Below are 22696 nucleotides of genomic sequence, written 5' to 3' on the forward strand. Positions count from 1 at the left end.
CGGACCTCACGCCCAGCCTGGCCCCGGCGCCCCTGCTGGCCAGCAGCAACCTGTATCGTCGCCACCGAGCAAGGAGGGCAGAAGAGCCCTGCCGCCGCCCACAATAGAAGGACTTCACCTGGTGGCGCGCCCTGGTTGCGGCACGGGGTGGGGGGGGGGGATACGGAGGAGGCCAGGGGAGAGGGGCCCGCCTGGCCGCCACGCCGGGGCGACGCAGACGAGCAGGAGGGGTTCATGAATAGGCCATATTTGTAGGTTTCTCGCCAAGCTCAGTAATCACTTTGACAAGCTGATTAAACAAGAGATTCCCAATTAACTGCAGTCCCGCGGGGCAACAAAACACAAACGAAATGAGCCCTTGACCCCTCTCCCAGCCACCCATGCCCAAATCGGTTAAGGTTGGGGATTTGGGGTGTCCTCTCGTCCTATATACGCCTCGACCCCTTGGCCACTACATTTCCTCTTCCCCATTGGCCATTCTCTCGGCCATTGACATATCTTGGTGCCGACAACCACTCAAACACCTCCAGGAGGTTGAGTCTGCCAGGCAGTAGGTGCGTGTAATTGCAAAATATATGGATGGTGAAAGAAGATGGTAGGACAGCAGGGGAGGTGGTGCAGATGCAGGAGTGATGGTGGAGAAGATGGCGGGGCATTGGAAAAGGGAGAGATGATATACATTTAGAATGGGATGTTGGTCGTGGCTGGTGTAGTCGTGGATAAGATTAGGTCATGGTAGAAAAGGCGGTGGATTGTTCTAATGAGTTTTTTTTGAACTGTGAATCAAAGGGGCCAGGATAATTCACTGCTGTCGAATTAAAACACATAATGGTGACATTTTCTTTGTTCGTTTTAAGACTAAAAGAAGATATGATCTCAATGTACGGTGGATTTTTATTTACTTCTTGCGGGTGAATGTGTGGTGGATTGATATCCAATTTATCCGGTCACCAGCCTCATTTAAAGCACAACGCTGCCTCCTATCTTGGCTCTATATAATCACGATACATGTACCTATGCTTACCACACCCCCATACTTGACGTAGCTCCGGTTAGACACGTACAAATAGCTCTTATAAGAGTACTTGGATCACAGTAAAATGGAGAAAAAATGAATTACGATTATTTTGACCCGTTCAATGCTGCTTGGAATAGAAGGCATCAGAAGACAGACCAAATGTATGGTGCACGTCATGAATCAGTTGGGCTGGTTTTTGATTTGCCACATGCTACTTCTGTTAAAATCATCTTGTCCGCTCATGAGTTGCAGACCGCTGACGAGTTGTCGCGACGAAGAGGCGAGGCGTGACTGAAAACGCTGAAAACAATGTGAACATGTGGATATGCGTGAAGACGTGGGGAACTGAGGTGTGGATGCGTCTTCACGCATATCCATGCGAAATTACACACAAGTACAACTATCCTATTCGGGCCAGGGAAGATCTCTTATTTCTTTGTAAGAAGGCTAAAACTGAGTTTCTGTGCACGACGACATTGGTGCACGGTACCTTGCGCGTGTGTTTGTGCTTTGAGATGGTAACTATCAATACCAGCCTCGGATATTCAACAGTTGTACAAGCATATACGATTGTCTTAGCTTGTTTGTTTGTACGCAAGCGGTCCAAGACGCGTGTATCGGGTCTCCCTCCGCGGATGGGGTTATGTGCCGACACAAAATAAGCCTCGTCTGGCATGAAACAAATTTGGTAAACGGAATGCCGGCCGAGCGTTTCGGCCGGACGCGTACGCACCGCTTGGTTCATCTGGATCTAGCATTTCATTTTTCCGCCACATGTTCTCCACTCACCGATCCAGCATTTCATTTTTCCGCCACGTGTTCTCCACTCACCGCTGTACTTCCATCCTTATCCTCAACCTGCAAGCTCTTCCATTCGTTTCTCCCCATGTTCCCTTATCTTTTCCTTTCTTATCTCTTTGCGTTGCCCGCCATTAAAGATCTCGTCCGAGCTCACGCCCCTTCCCTACTCTATGTTTCTATCTTCAGACCTTCCCCATCTGCCGTGGGCTGCCACAAAACCGGCACACAGCACCGCGCACTGCTACATCGATGAACCCAATGTGGCTGGTGCTACAAACCACGGTGGTCGATGCTAAGAGATGCCGCTACCACGGCGTGTGGAGCTGGAACCGGCGTGGCGAGGTGCTACAACCAAACACGTCCGTGCTGCAACCAGCACATAGCAGCGCTGGGATCGACGTGTCGCGGTGCTACAACCAGTGCACGGCGGCGACGATGGCGCCCACGGGATGGTGACGGTGCTTGAACCGGGCAGCGGGATGCTGGAACCATTGGTGGTTTTTGCTTCTACCGGCATCATTTTTTGCTGGAGCCTAGTGTAGATTTTTTTGCTGGGACGGTGGTGTTTTTCCTACAATTGATTTTGATTTTTGCTGGAACCAGCATTTGGTTTTGCTGGAACTGGCTCATGTGATTGCTTCCACCAGCGAGGTGGTGCTCATGCTGATTTTTTTTGCTGCATTCTTTCTTGTTTTTTTGCTGGAAATAGTATTTGTTTCTGCTGGAACTGGCCAGGGGATTTCCTTTAACCGGTGAGAAGGTGCTGGGTGGCGACGATGGTGACTGTGTTAGTATTTTTGCTACAACATTTGTGTTTTATGCTGGAAACAACAATTGATTTTGCTGGTACCGGCCGAAGTAGAGACTATTGTTGCAACTGTCCAGCGGGGCAAGCGGCCCCCTTGTGCTACGCCTGCGAGCCGGCGAGCGGCGGGTTGGGGGCGATACGGTGGATCTAAAGCGAGGTGGATCTGAAGTGAGGAAGAAGAAGGGGACGCGCGTGGGATAGCTCAATGAATCGTGTGGTCCTGGGGATGCTAATCGTGCAGCTGCGCGGAGTCCGGCCGAACAGTTGGGCCGGCACGCCGGCGCCTAACAGCGCCCAACAAATTTTCCGTGGACCCTTCCCATTACTATCGCCGAAAAGCCCCACCCAACCACTGCTCCTGAGCTCTCTCTCTCTCCCATTTCTCTCTCATGGTGTGCGACGCTCTCTCGTGCTTTCCGACGACGGACGGATGACTAACGTTGCTAAGCAATTCTTGGTGCAGATCCTCTGGGCGAGCGTTCGCCACCAAGGACGCACACTGCTAGCCGCGGCCTCAAAAACGGGGCCGCCACATTCAATCTCGGCTCTGTCACCACCCCAATGCTCTGCTCTACTTCAGTCTACCAGCACTACCACGAGCTGACTGCAGCAAGGTTCTCGTGTCTCTCAAGCGGGACTCGGTTCTGCCCCCGGTTCCATTAAATTTCGCCCAAATCCACAGGAAGCAGTCAACACGGATGGGTCGAAACTCAAGATCCAGTGGCAGGGAGACCGTCGTCCATGTCGCCAGCTCCGATCAGGTGAGTTCTTCCCCATCATGTCCGCTCGCCATGGCCAGTTTATGTGTTCTATTTGAATCTTTTCCTCCACGGATGGCTTTGAATCCATGGCTGTTCTTCTCCACAGGTGCTAGCTTTGCATGTATCAAATTTTGCTCCTTTAATTTCTTTGAAGCGGGTGCGGTGCGGCCTTGCGGGAGCAACCGACCTGCCGGCCAGCGGGTCATCTCGTCGTCTCCGATGTCTTCCGTGCCTGATGTGCTCCCGTAAAGTGTAGGTCACCTGAATTTCTTCTAAGCGGTTCTATTGCCAGATCCATTTCCATGGTGACGGACGTCGTTGGCCATTATGTGAACTATTGTTGAACACTTTTTTCCCTGAAATTCCTGCTCCTTGGCCACTAGCCAGATGGTATAACCGGAGCTGTTCCGGTGGTTGGATTTGCCGGGTCATGCAGAAACTCTAATGAAATTCTTTTTTCTCTTCATGGGCAGTGCATTTTGTTTCTAATCAAATTCTTTTTTCTCTCCATGGGCAGCACATTTTTTTAACTATTTGGTTCACAGAACTTCCCTTGTCTTGTATTTTTCTCCTTCTATTTCTTGCTTCCATGAATTTTCTGGTGTCCATATTGTTTTCCCCTATGAGATTCGATCCATTTTTTCTCGTGTTATTGTTCTGCAGATAAAATCTCTGTTGATTAATAATTTCTTCTCTATGTTGTGAGGTAATTATCCCTAGAATTTGTTCTTCTGTAACTAAGTTTAAAACGTCACAAAAATGGTTGCAAAAACAATGAGCCAGTTTTTTTGTGCTGATCAGTGTCCTTGGTGGAGGAATTGTCCTGTTTTTTCAACTTGATTAGTGTGCAAAAACTTTGATGTCCACCAGTTGTGTATAGTGCATCAAAATTTGGAAATTCCCTATGCTGACTTGGTAATGCTGGTGATTTTGTAGTCTTCAAACATTGTCAAACATAATATTTAATAGTACTAATGTACCTGCAATTAAGCGAGTAATATATAACATACATATTTAATTTTCTATAGCTGGAATTCTTAACATCTACGAAAAACACTTGATTGTCTTGGTGTTCATTCTACGTGCTAAACAGCACCTCTGTTAATTTTTGGTGTGATTAAATCACAAGTGTAATTTGAAAAACAACATAAACATGCCACAATCATAGTCACAGGTGAGATTTCAAACATTGAATGAATGGATTGGCATTGCACATCATTGAAGAATGCATTAGTTTGGGGACCAGACTCACGTGGCCTAGCTGGCCTTTGTGGCAGATTTCTGTTTCTTAGAATTAAAAAACACATACACAGCAGAAAGGAGAGAAAATACAGCCTCCGAATAATGATTAATCAAGAGGGCAAATTATGGTTTAATTGAATTAATCCAGAAGTGCATTTGGTACTAATCACAGTCCCCAAATTTTTAATGGCCACCATTGTGTTTTTGTAATTAAGCCAATGGATTTTTTATTTCTTGATTATTCTTGGAGGTTGAAGATAATTTTCAGTAAGGATTGTTCTACAGTTTTAGTCTTGTAACGTTCAAAGCAGTGCAATTTTTTTTTATAATCAAGTGCTTAATCTGATTTTATAATGAAGTTCCACATTGGAATCAGTTAATTCCGTTTTAATCCATAGCCATAGGTAAGCATGCTCGTCGGTTTGCATGCTGTGATTCAAACCAAGGTACCATTGATCTCGCTGCTATTTGTGGGCCACTACCTTGTAGTAGAGTATTCAATAGCTGGTGGTCTTTGCCTTGTGCCAAACCTGGTACTTGATGGGGTGGCATAGGTTGCCCTATGCAGAGATGGTTGGCGTACAAATACTTGGGGCTAGAGATTGTAATAAGTGATGGCATATTGCAGATATACTCAGCATCATTAATGTGGTTGTGTGATCCCAATGCTCACATACCGCCTCAATAGCATAGCACTGGACGCCGGGCACAGAAGCAACTTTTCGGATTTCCTTGAGATTTCATCACGCCCATTAGCTCCCTCCTTCCTATGTGTTCACGGTAAAGAAATGTTCCCACTAGAACTCCGTGAAGAGCCGCCGGGCCGCGCATCACAGAGTGGATGCTACGATGAGGTCCTGGGCTGCTCGCTGACGCTTGTCTCAATCTCCACGCCACAACCAGATCGCTCACACTTAATTCCTGTATCTCTGATTGCACCTTTAAGTTGCTTTCCTCCACCATGCGAATGTCAACCACAATGCCAGCCACCCGCTCGATGAATACCCCACAGAACACATGCCAGCTCCACCATGTGCGCTCTCAGGGATGACCCGCCTCGCCTTAAGGATGGGTCCACTATATCTACCACCTCGCGGCCTAAGCTTAGGGTTGTTGATGAGCGCACCTCCCTCATGTTGTTTGACAAGCAGCGAACTCTGACGCGATCCTATGGAATGATGTGAGCGGTTATTTCACATGGGCCTGCCATCTTGATCATGTGGCAGGCATGGTATGTGGTCTTATAGGTTCTGCCGTGGTAAGTTTGTAGGTCACGATATGGTTAGGTCACGATATGTTCATTTTGTACACTCATGGAAATATTTGGTTGATCTTTGGGACATCTACGGGTTTCTCGTCCATACTCTCCGTCTCTCAAGACCTTCCCCAGTAGTGGCGCAGGTAGGATTTCATGCTTGGGTCTGTTTTTGGAGAGTGTCTGCATAGCGTCGGTGTATCATCAGTCATGGACAGCGAATAGCAAGCCAGCTCCATCGTGCGCACTCTTGGGATGGACACGCCTTGACAAAGCGTAACATATCAGAGTAGTCACCAAACAAAGATTCTCATGGAGAGGATAGCCCTACCTATTCAAGCGACAGTTTTATCGTTGCAACGCCGATGCGTCGCTCGGATGACTAGGTACTAGCCCTCTGCCTTTTGTTTTGCATCATTGGAGTATGTTGGTTTCCGTCATGACACGATGATGGTATTAAGAAACAGTATAACGGGACGAGCTACGGCTGCTCACAGCGTCTTAACATCCCTAGCCGTCCGATTATTTATCGGTCGATCTCCAGCCTCACATCCGGTGTTTCGTGGGCTGCTGCTCCGCTGACTTACCTAGACTTGTTACGGTTGATTGGGTTGGAAATGCATGCCAGGTCGGATGGGCTGCTGGTAGGCACCCTCGTTAGGCTGCCCACCTTCCACTCTTCTGATAGCGATGAAAAAAATATAGCGATGGAAGCAGCGCCGCCGCCGCCGGGGCAGTCTCTCGCATGTAAACGATGGCAAGGGAAAGGCGTTGGCGCATCCACATCAATGGATGTTGGTGGTAAGGCGCTTACAAGGGCGTCTCGGCTGCAGCTGCGCCGCGTTCTGGTGCGGCGGAAGTCTCGCCTGGCGCGTTGGGGATCGACGGCGGATCTAGAAGATGGCGACGACGCCGGTCCACATCAGTGAATTCTAACCCAAGGTGCAGAACGTCCCGTCAAATTTGACAAGCAGCAGTCCAAGTATAAATGAGCTGCTCCTCTTCCGAGCACCAAAATAGTTTGATTCAGTGGTGTTGCATGAGCCCTGCCATCCCCAATCACTACTCCGTCATGCTCTTCATGCTCCCCTGGAAGTAAAAGGCCGAGGACAACATAGCACGGTCAACTTCCACTGCCGCGATGCTGTTCAGTGCAGTCCCATCATGAACCAAACCAAATGTTATTTCAGCTCCTATTTTCGTGGAACTGCTTTGATGTCCAGTAATTTCGTTGCTTTCTTCTTGTTCTGCAGCTATGAATTCCTAATCATCTATTCTTGTTATTTGGTGCACAACACGTGCTTCTCTCAATGGCTGAGGAGAAGCACACTCCGTTACATGATTTTTCAAGATTAAAGATCCTTATATTTAACTAACAAGGAGCTATGTTGTAGGATCCAGCTGAACAAATTGAACACCAATGACTAAATAACTTCAGGTTCCACCTACTGGATGAAACCTCCAAGGACTGGAGCTGATCCAAATAAAAGGTATAGTGGAATGATTAACCCGCTGCCAAATGTAGATTTCTAGCACAAATAAATTAGTATCATCTCGTTTCCATCTGCACTTCAGCAACACTGGAATATGATATATGATGAGGATTTTGTTTGTTGCATTTATGTGACTAATATAATCTATTTAACTATGTTAAGATGTTATATCCTCAATAATGATACAAGAACCAAGTATATTTAGTAGTGGTTAGGCCTTACTACAGCGTGCACATATACAGAGCACATAGGTTTATCCAAAATAATCTCAAAATATTTCATCGATTACACATAATATATCCATGCAACTAAAAGGTACAATACAATTAATCATTTATGTTATTGTATTTTTATTTATTAATAATATACCGACATCCTCCTCACCGTTGTGTAAGACAGGTTGATATTTGATGTCATTACATATACCAAACATTTTGGATTCTTCAATGCCTTGCCATATTTGCTGCGTTGTGCTTCGTGAGTCTGTTCGTGTGTCTATACATGCTCAGCGATATTATGCTCTCTATTAGAGCATTTAAATTTAACACAATGTATGCATGTATTCACTTTAAAGAACATTACATTGATCATATTCCTAAGTATTTATATGCCCCTTTGTTAAGATGAACGAGCGTGGCAACGCGCGCCTTTCTGATCTAGTTAAATATGATAACCTAACTACCCGTGGCCATTATGCCATGCTAATAACAACGAGTTTCATAAGGTCTCTCCATCAATATGTATTACATGTGTTCTGCAACCAGAAGAATCTCTGAGTCTGATTTGTACGTCATACAGCCAATCGTCTGTCCGCTGTCCAATCTCCACGCATCTAAACTTGTTTCTTTTAAAAGAAGGATTACTCCGGTCTCTGCCTCAAGCAATGCACACAGTAATTTTATTAATTAAGGTATCAAAAAAGTATGAAGCTCATCTTAGGTATACAAGCAAAAGTGAATCACAAAAAAAAGGCACCACCGGCAAAAATAAAGATAAGATGCCTAAAAACCTATCATATTACCCGACCACCATCTAAACCGTTTACATATCCCGTGCTACCATTACGCAGTGGTTGCATCCAAAGGTCATACGCTCCCTGACTTATGTCCAACGAACTAATGACCACGTATGGATGCATGCAGATGCCCTCAAGATAACCTGCAAAAAGTTTGTGATATTGGTTCGGTTAAGAAAACGGCATTCCAACAATTTCAAAGAGCCCAAAGTAGTGCACACACTCCCGCGCGATTTTTTTCGCTGTATTATGCTCAACCCAATTAATCAGTTACCATACAAATTGAAAATGTTACTAGATGGAAAGATATTAGGACAGATGTATTGTTGGCCACACTAAATTGGCTAGTGGGAATTTGAGAACAAATGTTGAATTGTTTCCTTCTGATCACAAAAGCAATATCGTTTGCTACCCTTGCACTTACGATTTGTCAAGTTGTCCTTAGACAAAATTACCCCCTTGTGTACAAATCACATAAAGACCTTGATTTTCAAAGGCACCTTTCAAATATTAAGCAACCGAGGGATTGGTCAAGTATTAATCAAGTTGACATACATAGATTTCACTAAGAATAAATTTGAAACTGAAAGTTTCAATTGGGATGTATCTGTCACATCATCCTACGCACAAAATGTATCCATATCTATCCAATCGCCCCCCACTAGTAGCCGCCCACTACTAGGGAAAACCTTATACACAGAGGTATAGCAGTAGCGTTGGTCAACACTCGGCGCTAGCGCTACTTAGTAGTAGCGCTTGTTGCAAAACCACGCTACAACCATTGTTTTAGCAGCACCGCATCTGCGTAGAAAAGCGCTACTACTAAAATTCCCTCACTAATGCCGGTAGGCTAGGAATAGTAGTAGCGGTTCTCCTAGAAGCACGCTACTGCTAAAAACTTTGTAGCAGCGCGTTTATGCTGTAGAATGCTACTGCTATGAAAAAGAAAATAAATATAAAAATAAGTAGAAAAGTAAATGAAAATGAAAAAAATAGAAAAAAGAGAAATGAAAAAAAGAAAATGTAAAAAAAAACAAAAGAAAAAGAAAAATAAAACAGAAAGGAATAGCCGTAGCGCGTTTCTCTGGAATACGCTATAGCTATCTTAGCTATAGCGCGTTTCGGCAAAACGCGCTACTGCTAGTTTGACTCAAATCCCGGCAGCCCGGGCTCAATATTTCGCTAAGTCCTTCCCCCCCTCTCTACCCCCCCCTGTCCCCCAACTGCTCCATCGCCGCCGTCGCCCTGCCGCCTTCGACCACACCACCACCGCCCGAGGCCGGCTTCGACCACACCGCCGCCGCCCGCCGCCTTCGGCCACACCGCTGCCGCACGAGGCCGCCCTCGACCTCACAGCCGCCGCCCGAGGCCGTCGTCGACCTCACCATCTCCTTCCTCGAGCTCACCGTCGCCGCCCTCGACCCCATTGCCGCCGCTCGAGCCAAAGCCTGCCCTCGCCGTCGACCGTAAGGCTCGGCCTCTCCTGTCCCCTACCCTCCTCTCTCTCTCTCTCTGCTAGGGTAATTCATATATATGTTGATACTATGTTGATGTTCATATGAACCCTAGATTTTTTTAGGGCAGTAAGCATTTTATAGCATTTAGGAAAAATGATTAGCAATTTTTTAGGAAATTAGCTAGGGCAATTTTTATGAAAATGCCTAAACAGTAATTCCATTTAGCTTTAAAATAATAGTAGCATTTAGATTTCAATTAACAGAGGCTATAAAAAAACACTTAGCTATAAAAAATATTTGGACTATAGACCTCAATTTGTTCCAAATTTCATTCAAATGAAATTTGAATTATTTGGACTATGGACCTGAATATTTTTGAAGAAATTGGGCGTAGGTACTAAGGTCTTGTTGTTGAAATTTTGGTGAGGTCAGAAGGGTTAGAGAAAATAGAGTTCCTAGACTTTTAGCTTTAGACAAAAAAACAAAAGTATTTAGCTATAAATAAAAAACAGTAGCTATGGCATTTAGCTGTAAACAAAAAACAGAATTGTTTTTCTTTTCAAAAACTTGGTCAAACTAATTGTTGCTATGTAAACAAAAAATAAGATTGTTTTTATATGATATATGTCATTGATGTTCATTTGCATATTCCTTTATTGTTGATTATATCTTTTCATTGAAGTGACCATGTTATATGCAAATTCCTCAATAGTGTTTGATCATGTTATATCTTTTCATTGAAGTGGTTCGATTGTGCCCAAGTGGCTTTGTTGTTTCCAGGGAATGAAGCTGAGTGGCCTATGTTTTGCCGGAATGTTGATTCATTTCTGTTCCGGCAAATTTCAGGTTCTCCATTTGTCCACTTTATAGCAAAGGTCATGCCGAAATTTTCCGTGAATTTCGGCATGACTTGTGCTACAAACTAGGACATATCTAGTGCCCGGGATTTACTGCACCAGGAAGGAGTCAATGTTCCTGCAAAACAATAGGCCTTTTTATGTCATTTAAATTCATTTATTAGGTCTAGAATTAATTTACTAGATTTAATCATAGAAAACATGGCTAGCAACGATGAAGGACAGGGTTCTGGTGATTGCAACGACGTCTACCGGGCGGCAGACGAATTTTTTAGCCTTGCTAACAATCAACCGATGTTGTTGTTGGGCCCACCGGTGGCATCGGGGACTGAGACCGACATGCAGACCTGTGCTGAGACTGAGACCGACACTGAGACTCAGACTGACATCGAGACTGGTGCTGAGACTGAGACCGGCGCTGCCTCGGGGAGCGGAGCCGGTGTAGAACTGAAAGTAAAGAGGCAACGGCTTCCTAACAAACTCAGTACTACTAGACTGGTGGTCACGGAGATGGACGATGGCAATTTTCAGCCAAAGGCGCCCGAGGAAGCGCGCTCGTGCTACGGCAATCAAATAGGCTGCATCGTACGAACAACCGCCACCATCAATGATGAGAAACTACAGAAGATAGATAATATGAGGCGCTCCCTCCTAAGGAAGATTTACCAGATATTCTTGTTCCTGGGCCAGAATGAGAAGGATTATGAAGATCCAGATGAGGACCCGGAAATGAAGAAGATAAACAAACACGCCATGACCAAGTTTAGCGACGCGTTGGCTGCCTGGAAAAATCGAGTGAAAGCAAAGATCATTGATAAGAAGGTACCCTACTCCGAGATTGTAAAAGATAATCCGACAATCACGGAAAAGCAGTTTCAAATATTCAAGGCCGCTTGCGAGGCTGAAGCTGCCAAAAAAAGTCTATGTACATGAAGGGGCTTCAAGAGAGGAACATTGGGAGCCACCACCTCGGAAGCCGTGGTTACGGCGGAAAGAGGTCCAAATGGGCCAAGGAGGACGCGGAAGCCGCGAGTTTGGGCATCCCAGACCCCTTGGCGGAGTTCACCGTCCCGCAGGAGCATGACGTCCTTAGGGCCCGGCATCGTTGGGACCCAGTGAAGAAGTTTTACGAGACAAAACCGATCATTACAGAGTTCATGAGACTACTGGTAATTTTAGTTTCTGATCAATTCGATTGCACACGTTAGTCATATTTGTAAACGATCCTTATGCTTTTTGTAGAGAGAGCAGCACAGGATTGTGGCCGAAAGCGACTCGTCGTCTGAGGCATTGGCGAGGCCCAAGTGGGACACTCCATTCAACCGGGCGTTGAACATATTGAAACGACAACCAGTGGATACTCGACTGTCGTATGGACGCGTGCACGGTGTCGGAGACGGCGCCACGTGGAAGAAGTACTACCGTGAGACCATGGAGGAGAGAAAGGAAAGACGGAGGTTAACTGAAGAAAACATCGACAAGAAGGTTGAGATTGCGGTTGAGAAGAAATCATCTCAGATAGTCGCAACAGCGGTAGCTGCCGCAAAACAGGTGGTTGCAGATTTGTGTACTTCCTTGGTTCCGGCCGTTTTCACTTGGACAAGGAAAAATCCAGAAAAAATGCAGAGGACTTTCCCCTTGCTGACTTCTTGGGGAGCAGCTCGACTAGCGTTGCACCAGCACCTGCTCCCGCACCGGCTCCCGCACCGGACGTGCTAGACGGTGCTTCGTCTTTGGCTGAGCTCGACGCCCTCACGGCATCTATCACACTGGCCCCCTTCAATAAATGTATAATCTCCCATTTTCGTTGCCTTTCAGATGTCTCACGTTGCAGAATTTTCTTTGCAGGCCGACGAAACCTCGTGCACCATATTGTACACCATCGACGACCAGAAGGTGGATGTGGGGAAGGCGACGATATTGGAGCCGAAGGAACCATTGTTCCACAGCCGGCCGATCCCCCCGAACGTGTTCAAGGTTTCTGTGACCAGTGTCAAACCGGGCCACGAGAATTTGCCTCCTCTAATACTAGTGGGGGATGACGACGAGACCCCGTGGCGGCTTGATGATTGTTGCAATGGGTGGGTCCTGTTGTGGCCAAAGAGTCTGCTTCGTCTGGAGGCGGCCGGGAGCACACCCACGAGCACGCAGCATCAGCAAGGTATGAACATCAACACCCCACCTACCCAATTAGCGTCGGGTGTCGGGTTGGGTGATAGCGAACGGGGTAAGGAGGAGGCTCCATTAGTCGCTGATGACGTCGCCATGGATGAGGATGAGGATGACGATGGCGCTGAACAGTATGTCTATACTGGCGCCTCCTCAGGGTTTGAGCGTCATGAGTCGGTGCCTGAATTGTCGTCTCAACGTATTATGGACGACCTTCCGGTAGTAAAGAAGTCTAGGAAGAGAGCGAGGAAAGGCAAAAAAGCTGATGCTATGATCCAGCCGCCTCAGCAGCCTCGGCTTCAGGACCGTATAGATATCCCCGATGCGGATAAATAGCTTATCCCCGTTCAACCAATCCTACCTGCAACAACGCTACGGGTCAGATTCGGCGATCTAAGGAGACTTCATTACGATGTGCTGCGGATAGAGAAAGGCCTCATCGCCTCGAAAGATCGAGGCTACCCACTCTACGTAGTTAACATTCCGCGGCAAATTTCGTACGTCGATTGCTTCCCCGCGGATAAGTTCTTCCTCCGATTCGATTACATATTCGACATGTTTCACGTAAAGAAGCTGGATTTTACGTTTGTCCGCCTTTATGCCCTGCACATGAACTACATCATCGGGGTTGAGCAGATACCTCATATATGTGTCGCTGACCCGTACTACATGCACGAGGGCTTTGGAAGTCTGCGCAAAGCACGGTGAATACGTGAGGGATTACATCGTCAGTTTCATGCTCGCCAATAAGGACAAGGAGGCGATTCTCGTGCCTTATCATCCCGTGTAAGTCATCCGCGCTGCTATCTTTCCTTCGATTTCAATCATTCATTTGCACATTGGAAGCTAATTAATTTGAGGTGTACTTATTTTGCGTAGCGGCAGGCGCGCCGTCCTCATCATCCTCTACCCCCGATTCTCTCACGCTCTTTACTTGGACATTCACAAAAAGGATTACACCCACATCAAGGATGTTCTCGACAGTGCTATGTTTTACTACCAAGCAAGGGGTGGAGAGGTCAAGGACAAGAAGAGAAGGGGCGGCAGGGTCGCCTTCAGCCATAAGACCGACTTCTGCTGCATCCAGCAACCGAACGATTCTCTTAATGATGGATTCTATATCCTACATCACATGCTGGAGTACAGATGGGATCACAAGAACCTTCACATGTCACCTAGATCCGGCGATGCCCATGTTCTGCAATGGGCAAAGGACATAGGAGATATCGAGGATCATCGACTTTGTTTCTCTATTCATACATTTTATATCAAAGATGACATGAGGCTTCATTATCATCAAATTAAAGCACATGGATGTTGAGATAAAATATCTTTTTCAACTAAAACAAAATATGATCTTAATGTGGGGTAGTTGAGTAACACCAGTGTACGTGGTCACCAGACATCCATTGTTTAAATATGATGTTGCCTCGTACCGCGTCTCTGTATATTTAATGTATTATGCTTATCACACCAACACTAGCTATATCTCTCGTGAGACTAGTTGCATCTATAAACTAGACTCTGCATAAATGTAGAAAAATCTTAATTACGAGGAGTTGCATCATGTAATGTTGCCTGGAATAGGTGGCATCGGGAAACATATCTGATGTGGCATCAGGACTAGATTGTGCGGACGTTACGGTTTTGCGCTCAAGTACATAGGAATCGTTAGTGACCTTGATCATCCTACCACAGGATCATCTTCTGCTTTTACGAAAATTCTGGGTCGTCCAAGTGCTTCTTGTCAGCATCCCGGAAGCGAATCCCATGACACCAATAACCCCAGGGATCGCTCTCAGTCCCAGTACTGCTTCTTGGACGTCGACCCTTACTCACCTCAACGGAGCTCTTGGCTGTTCCATGAGGCCCCCTTTTCATGAGAGCTTGAGACAGAAGGTGTTGATGGGATAGAGGTTGTCGAGGGAGAGTGTAGGATATAGGGGGTGGGAAGGTGGGAGCAATGCCAAGGATGACGCGGCATGGGGCATCGCCGCGGTCGCCACAGTCGTAGCAAGGGGCGCAGAGGTAGCCCAGGCCTAAGACCCAGCATTCGCTCCGCACGGGCAGTTTGTTATGAGGACTTTGTTTTAAGGGTCAATTGAATGGGAAATGGCAGCCCGTGGATGCAATGTGTAACAATCATTTTTGTTTAATAAGGCATGTGGATTAACTAGTTTGCGGTCAGTTCAAAACCATTTTGGTCCATGGGCTAAGTTGTCTAGAAGGTAATCTATTTTACATTTCTGAATTAGTTTTTATTGACACTTGCCCCCTTTTTAATCTAGATGTAAAAATTTCAAATGGTTTATTACAATGCAAGCAAGATTTTAGGATTCAAGTGTGCATGAGGTCCGAACCATACATTCTTTTCTTTCTGTGTTCATGTAGTTCTAAAATTCTGCAAATTATGGAGCCATAGGGATGCGTTGCCATTCAATTAATGCACATGAATAGTGATATTTGATTTATTTGTTTTAAATCTGTAGATATGACCTCAATGTGTGGTGGATGGAGTAAATTTGTCAAAACGCCGGCCTTCCCCTATCTAAAGGAAGCCGTTGCCCTATCCTGGCTCTGTATTTCCACATGATTTGAGGCACCAACCATAGAACAATGGTTCTATGATAATTTTCTATCAATGAACTAAAAAGGGGTTACAATATATATATAAAGAAAAATCAAAAGAAGTAGGCTCTAGCATCTATCCAATGCCAGTTTTTTCCAACATGATACAACTAAAAGAAGGTTATGTCTTTGTGAGGAGTCATTCTACATGATCCTTAATCCATTGCTGGAGGGTGTTTAGGTGGTTCACTTTAATTCTTTGAGCCAGTAAATTCAAATCTTCCTTTAGCCTGAATTTCCAACAGTTGATACTAGGGGCTTCTTTTCTGAATATTTTTCTATTTCTTAGACACCAAGTGGACCAACACCCTTGGATAATAATCTCCATAGCAATACTCTTTTGAAGAAGCTAATGTGCTAACTGAATATCTTCAATGCAAGATATTCCCAAATTTTTTCCTTGGCAGAATACTGTTCCAGCAGTCTTGCACGAAGCCACGATACCAAAAGAGGTGTCTCAAAGTTTCTTCGGCCCTTTCATTGCACACAATCATAGCAATCCAAGTGGAAGCTCTTCCTTTTTAGCAGATTTCTGGTATTTAACGTGTGATGGATTAGTAACCAGAAGAAAATTATATGCCTGAGTCTGCAAGCATTTTTTCAAAGCCGCATATATTATTTGTTTCTCCTGCTTGGGGCATAAATTTTGATACATTGTGATGGATGAGAATTATCTTTATGCCCTTTACATGCCAATTTGTCTTTTATTTGCACGTCCACCTGCTTTTGAAGCAAGTTTTCCAATAAGTGGAACTGATTATATGCCTGTGTGGACATTGGTGTCTGAAACTGCTGAGTATTGTCCTGGTGTTGAAATGACTCCCTAGCAGAGAGGGAATCACCTAATGTGTATGAGTGTACAGTTGTGGGAATTTGTGCTTGAGAGGTTGATCAAGCCAACAGTCATTTGCTACTTGTAAACTGCATTGGGAATTTCCACGGAGAGGAGGGATGAAGCATAGTATAGATTAGTATTACCCTTTGTGAGAACCAAGATTATCGAACCAGTAGGAGAACCAAGGAAACTCCACTTAGCAACACCTGCACACACAAAAGCAAATACTTGCACCAAACGCGGGCAAGAGGATTGTCAATCCCCTTGAAATCGTTACTTGGAAGGATTAAGTATGATAGTGATAGATACATAAAAAGAGAAGTAAAATTAAATTAAATAAATTTCATCAAAGTATTTTGGGTTTTCAATATGGTAAAGGTAAAACCGAGGGCCATTGCTTTCACTAGAGGCTTCTCTCTCGAACACATAGCTTACAGTGGATGAACAAATTACTGTTGGGCAATTGATAGAAAAGCGCATAGTTATGACGTATTCATGGCAATGATTACACATATAGGTGTCACGTCTGTGACGAGCAGACCGACTCCTTCCTGCATCTACTATTATTACTCCACAAATTGACCGCTATCCAACATGAATCTATGATATTAATTTTGTGATATATAGAGCAATGCTTTAAGCAAGATGACATGATGTAGGCAAAGTAAATCCAATTAATATGAATAAACCACGTCATTTTATTCTTAATAGAAACAATACAATACGTGTCTCGCTACCCTTTCTGACGTCACACCGCCAAAGAAGATTACATAGGATAAAACTGCAAATAGATCGAGGAGAACATTGTATTGAAGATCAAAGAGTGAGAAGAAGCTATCTAGCTACTAGCTATGGACCCATAGGTCTGTTGTAAACTACTCCCGCATCATCGGAAGGCAGCAAGGATTATGTAGAAGTACTCCGTGATTGATTCCCCCTCTGGCGAAAAACACCTCCAGATTGGATCGCAGAAGAATACAAGATTGCGGAGGCCGAAAAAAATGTTTCGGGAGGTTACCTGTTGGTTTGGGAACATTTGTGACATTATAGAGGTGTGAATAGGTGAATGGAGTTGCATGGGGCTCGTGAGCTCAGGTGGCACACCTACCTCCTAGGGCGCGCCCTGTGAGCTCGAGGCTCTCTTGTAGATCTTCTAGCCTCCTCCCAAATCTTCCCACGTCCCTTCAGGTTCAGAAGAAATTCTACAAAGTTTCATGGTGTTTGGACATCGTTTGATATTGATTTCCTGAAAAGCCAAACACACAAAAAAAAAATAGGAACCGGCAGTTGGCACTAGGTTAATAAGTTAGTCCCGAAAAATGATATAAAATAGCATAAAATGCATATGAACCATCCAAGATTGATAATATAATGGAATGAAACTATCGAAAATTATAGATACGTTGGAGACGTATCAAGCATCCCCAAGCTTAATTCCTGTTCGTCCTCGAGTAGGTACATGATAAAAACATAATTTTTATGTGAAATGCTATCTAACATATGTATCGTCTAATCTATCTATGGTATAAGCATTGATAAACGATGAAGTAACAATATAAACATAATAATATCCATGAACATAAGTAACATAATCATTACTTTTTCAAAATATGCGATCCTTCACCGCATAAATATAAATCATGAGCACCAGGTGTTAAACCATGCAATTGGATCGTACTTCTAACGCGCTTCAGCATTTTCAACCCCCACAATACACGTGCTTTAGCCATGGATAGAGATTAATAAGGGAAGTCAAAAATAAAATAAAGTCTCGCATCAATGCGGCTGATCAACGGGCTATGCAGATGCCCATCAATCGATGTCAATGCGAGGAGTAGGGATTGCCATGCAATGGATGCACTAAGAGCTATAAGTGTATGAAAGATAACGGAAAGAAAGTGAGTCTTCATCCAACTTGTTGCTCATGAATATTTAGGCATTTGAGAAAGACCACCATCAGACTATAGAAGCCAAGTTCTATAATGAAAATTTCCCTCTAGTATATAAAAGCGACAACTCAGGAGACTCTCTACATGAAGAACATGGTACTACTCTAAAGCACAAGTGTGGAAAAGGATAGTAACATTGCCCCTTCTCTTTTTTTCTCTTATTTTTTTGTTGGGCTCTTTTTGGCCTCTTTGTTTTTCTTTTATTTTCTTCCTTTTTGTCTGGAGTCTCATCCCGACTTATGGGGGAATCATAGTCTCCATCATCCTTTCCTTACTGGGACAATGCTCTGATAATGATGATCATCACAATTTTATTTACTGACAACTCGACAATTAGAATAGTATGGTTCTATATTAATGCCTCTGGTTGTGTATCAGGGTGTGCAATGATCCAGCATAACATGTATAAAAATTATGAACGGTGGATGTGCCACAAATATCATGCCAGTTCTATGATCATGCAAAGCAATATGACTATGAACATGTATGTCATGAAAACGGAACGGTGCAAGTTGCATGGATATATATTTTGGAATGGCTATGGAAATATCAGAATAGGTAGCTATGTTGGTTGTTTTGAAGCCTACTTTAGTTCTCTCTTGATCTAGTTCTCCTTTAGTTTGATCTATACTAGATCTAGTTCTAATTCTCTCTAAATCCTCATAATAGAGAAGCCTTGTGTGGTTCTCTTTTTCTCCCTCTAATTATCCTATGATGATTAGCTCTGGGCGGCGAAGCGCTGCCGGGTTGTGAAGACCATATGCTTCAAATCAAGTAGAGAGACCGTGCTTTCGATCATCCATTCGAGGGATCGTTCGAGGGCGGGATCATGATCAACGGTTTGAGGGACTCCAAGTACGATCTACATCGACTAGCCAACTTCCGCTGCACTCAGGAGTCGGTAAGGATCGTTGATCCAAACCCTATATGCATCTTTATATTGTTCCTGGTTGTTGGTCGGGCAAGTTATTTTTGTTTTCTACAACATTTCCCAACAGTAAGTGCCAAAGAATATCAGCTTGATTAGAGCATTATATGAAAACTCTATTTATCTAAAAAATATCTCCAAAAGTAGTCTTTTTTACTAGATGCGACATCATTGAATATTTGAAATGAAAGCTGATGAGAGTTCGGCTTCAGATCATTTCGCTACTAAAAAATGTAATTAATCTCTAGTATTTAGTTTGGTGTCCTTGGATATCGAATAGGCTCATCAACAATTTTGACGAAAAAGGGTTTCCCCCCGCTTTGTATTCCAAAGCAACCAACCGATACATCCAAGGATAGGTGCTGGGGCGGAAGCAACACAGCCACACCCAAAAGAAACAAAGAGAAACAACAAGAGAAAAGAATGCCGACAACGGCGGATCGACGGAAACGAAGAAGCTTCACGACCACTGCGCCCATCGAAGATCTCCCACCAAGCTCTAAGGCTCCGAAGCACCGGTACCAATCAGCACCTCCAAGAAGGACCGCGACGAAGACAGACGCTGCTGCCAAGGGTTTCCCCCGGTACACGACGAGGCGAGAGGAAAGGTCACCCCCGACGCCCTCCAGGAAGGTCCGGCGGCACCCACCGGCGTCGCCGCGTCGGGGTCGGACAGGCCGACAGGGGTTTCCCCCGATCCCAACCTTCACCTCAGGTGCTCCAGAGCCTGCCACCAAACCGACCACCATCTTGCGCCACCATGGTCAAGAAGCCTCCACGCCGTCTCACCATGGCACCACGAGGTGAGGTCTGCACAAAAAGGGATAGGAGCCGGGACTAGGGGCCGCAGCACCGTCGGCACGCGGGAGGGCACAACCTCCACCGTCAACGACGGTAGCCGACCGGACACACTAGCAGGAGCCTACCAGGCCCATGTGCCCACAGGCCTGGCCGGGAACTCCATTCCCGGACAGCTCCCGCCATCGCGCTGCAGCAGGCACGCCATCGGCATCGCCGCCCCCCATCCGAGCCGCTCCTCCTCCTCACCACATAGGCGACGACGAAGCCACGCCAGGGACCGGCCCGCTAGGACCCAGATGGGGCCGGGAGGGCCCAGATCTGGGCCGGGGACGCGCCGCCGGCCACCGCACGCCACCACGCCGTCCTGCTGCCAAGGGCAGCACCGCCACCGCGCCTACCACCGGCGACCACTGCCGGGTCACCAGGCCGCCGCCCAGCCGAGCATCACCGCCGCCGTCACCAGCCCCGGAAGGGAGACGAACGCGTGGGTACAGACGGGCCCGCCGCCGCCGGCAGCACCCGGGCCAGCGCCGGGGCACCCGCCGGCGGCGGCGGGGGAGAGCTCACGGGGGTGGCGGCCGAGGGAAGAAGAGGGGCGCGCCGCCCCGGCCACCTCCCGGGGAGGCGGCGCAGGGGCGGGAAGAGGATGGGGAGGAGGAAGAGGGGGGGCGGGGAGGGCCGGGGCGCGCGAGCCGGCGTCCGGCGTCGGCGGGAGGGGGCTAGGGCACCGCCGGCGGCGGCGGCGGAACCCTAGCGGGAGGGAGCGGGAGCGGGCCAGTCGGCAGAGTTCTGGTGAACCCAGTTCCTCATCAACAATTTTCTCTGTGTAACTGTAAGATGACTGTCCTTTCTATAAAGGCCCGACTATAAAGGGCACACTCGCCATCCCGATGTAGCAAATAATAAGCTAAACATACGATATAACATTATTGCTCTCGTGCTCTTCAGCTCTCCGGACTTGAGTAGTATCCACACAAAAGCAGCGCAAAAATGGAATCAAGACATGGGAAAGGTGGGATACAGTGTACAACACGAAGAGCTGGACGGGTGGTGGGAGTGAGATGCATCTGAAAATATAGGTGGCGCACGTCCTTAACTACTTGTAGTTCCCCTGGACTCTGTTGTGTTTGGATGCCAACCTAGTATAGCGATTGGCATGTTGGCAGGATAAGCGTTTGGTGCCGCTGACATATCTCACTTTTGTCGGCAGCATAGCCCTGTAACTGCGACAAAGCATCATTCACGAACGGAGAGCTGATTAGGCTCTCCCGCATGGACAAGCAGACATTGCTCTGTGCAATATTCCGCGCTTTCCTAGGCTATTAACCAAGTCTAATCTAGCTACAAAGGGTAAGCTAGAGTTCCAAACGTATTTGCAGTTTTTCGCACATGACGCTTGGTAAGGCTAGAGTGGCCAGCACCCACACGATGGCGAGCAACAGAAAAACATGCAGGACTGGTTTTTGTTGGACGATATGATATAGCAAGCAGAATTCTATTTATTGCAAAAGCATAAAAGTAAATAAATAAATTGATGTCCCGTGGTTGCTCTTTTCCGTTCCTTCATTCTTATTAGTGCTTGATTCAAAGCCCATGTCCTATAATTGCAAAATTTTGGTGTGCTTGAAACATTTTTTCCGTACTCTCAAAAGAACCCACCACGAGTTTCCAAGCAGTGTGTATCTTACTTGCTAGAGTACAATTCTTCTTCCCGTGGAGATGTTGTATCCTCGAAGTATGGGAAGTGAGCATGCATCGACCTGCAAATTGTGAACTAAGGACATGTACTTACATGCCACAGGTATTTAATCCCAATACTTCTGGATCGGAGAACAATTTTCCCTTGTGCTAAAATTTACGAAAGTTCCACATAGATCACAAGGTTTCCTGCTGATGCGTGATGACGTTATGCAAGAGGAGCTTGTGGACCACCACCTTTAATCACGATAGTAGTCCCCCACGCCGCCCTGATCCAACCCGCCGCCCGCCGACTGCAGCCATGGTCGAAGCACCAACCCACCAAGATCTGGATCCAGATCGGGGGGATCAGCACCTCCATGTGCTGCAGCACGCGCGCAGCCACCATCGTCCTCCAGCCGCCCCCAGGCACCTGCGAGCTGCACGGAGGAGCGCAGCACCGTTAGCCGTGGCAAGAGCCATGAGCTTTGCCCGGCGAAAACCAAGGGCCAGCAGCAAGGGGAGGGGGAGCATGGGGGAGGAGGCCTTGAGCGGGCTTGGATTTGCCGCCCGAGTCACCCCGGGAAGGACGACACGGGGGCTGGAAGGACTTCTATTCCAGGGACTACTTCAGCTTCTAATAAAGGAGCAGCACAACGAGGAGATGGCTACCGTCCTGGACGAGGTCAGAAAACACTTGACATAGCCCAGACGGGTCCAAGCATTTCGAAATTGTGGGGCTGGGAGGCCGGCGGTTTGGGGATTTTTGAGGGTTAATTTAATTAGGGGTTTCATTTATTGGGTTAGCTAGCTAATAGAGAGAAGAGACCTCTCTTATCTCCGTGCTTGGTCGACACTACGTAGTATGCGTATAGAGGACTCGTCACGCTAGCTAGTAAGAAAATGAAGAAAAACATTAAGTACAGAAGATCGTCATGAACATATACAGAGAAGGGATCAACCTCTCCTTCTCCGAGAGATTGGTCGAACAACAAGTTTTCG

At 46.2% G+C, this 22696-nt stretch overlaps 1 long non-coding RNA gene across 1 annotated transcript; it reads left to right on the forward strand.

Annotated features, from left to right (window-relative positions):
• Positions 1–1906: 1906 nt before the first annotated feature.
• LOC119278492 lies at positions 1907–3898 on the forward strand. Its single transcript, XR_005137818.1, has 2 exons — positions 1907–3388; positions 3495–3898. It is a non-coding gene; the product is annotated as an uncharacterized LOC119278492 (long non-coding RNA).
• The last annotated feature ends 18798 nt before the right edge of the window (positions 3899–22696 follow it).

The sequence above is a fragment of the Triticum dicoccoides genome, chromosome 3B (assembly GCF_002162155.2).
Source record: "Triticum dicoccoides isolate Atlit2015 ecotype Zavitan chromosome 3B, WEW_v2.0, whole genome shotgun sequence".
NCBI lineage: Eukaryota > Viridiplantae > Streptophyta > Magnoliopsida > Poales > Poaceae > Triticum > Triticum dicoccoides.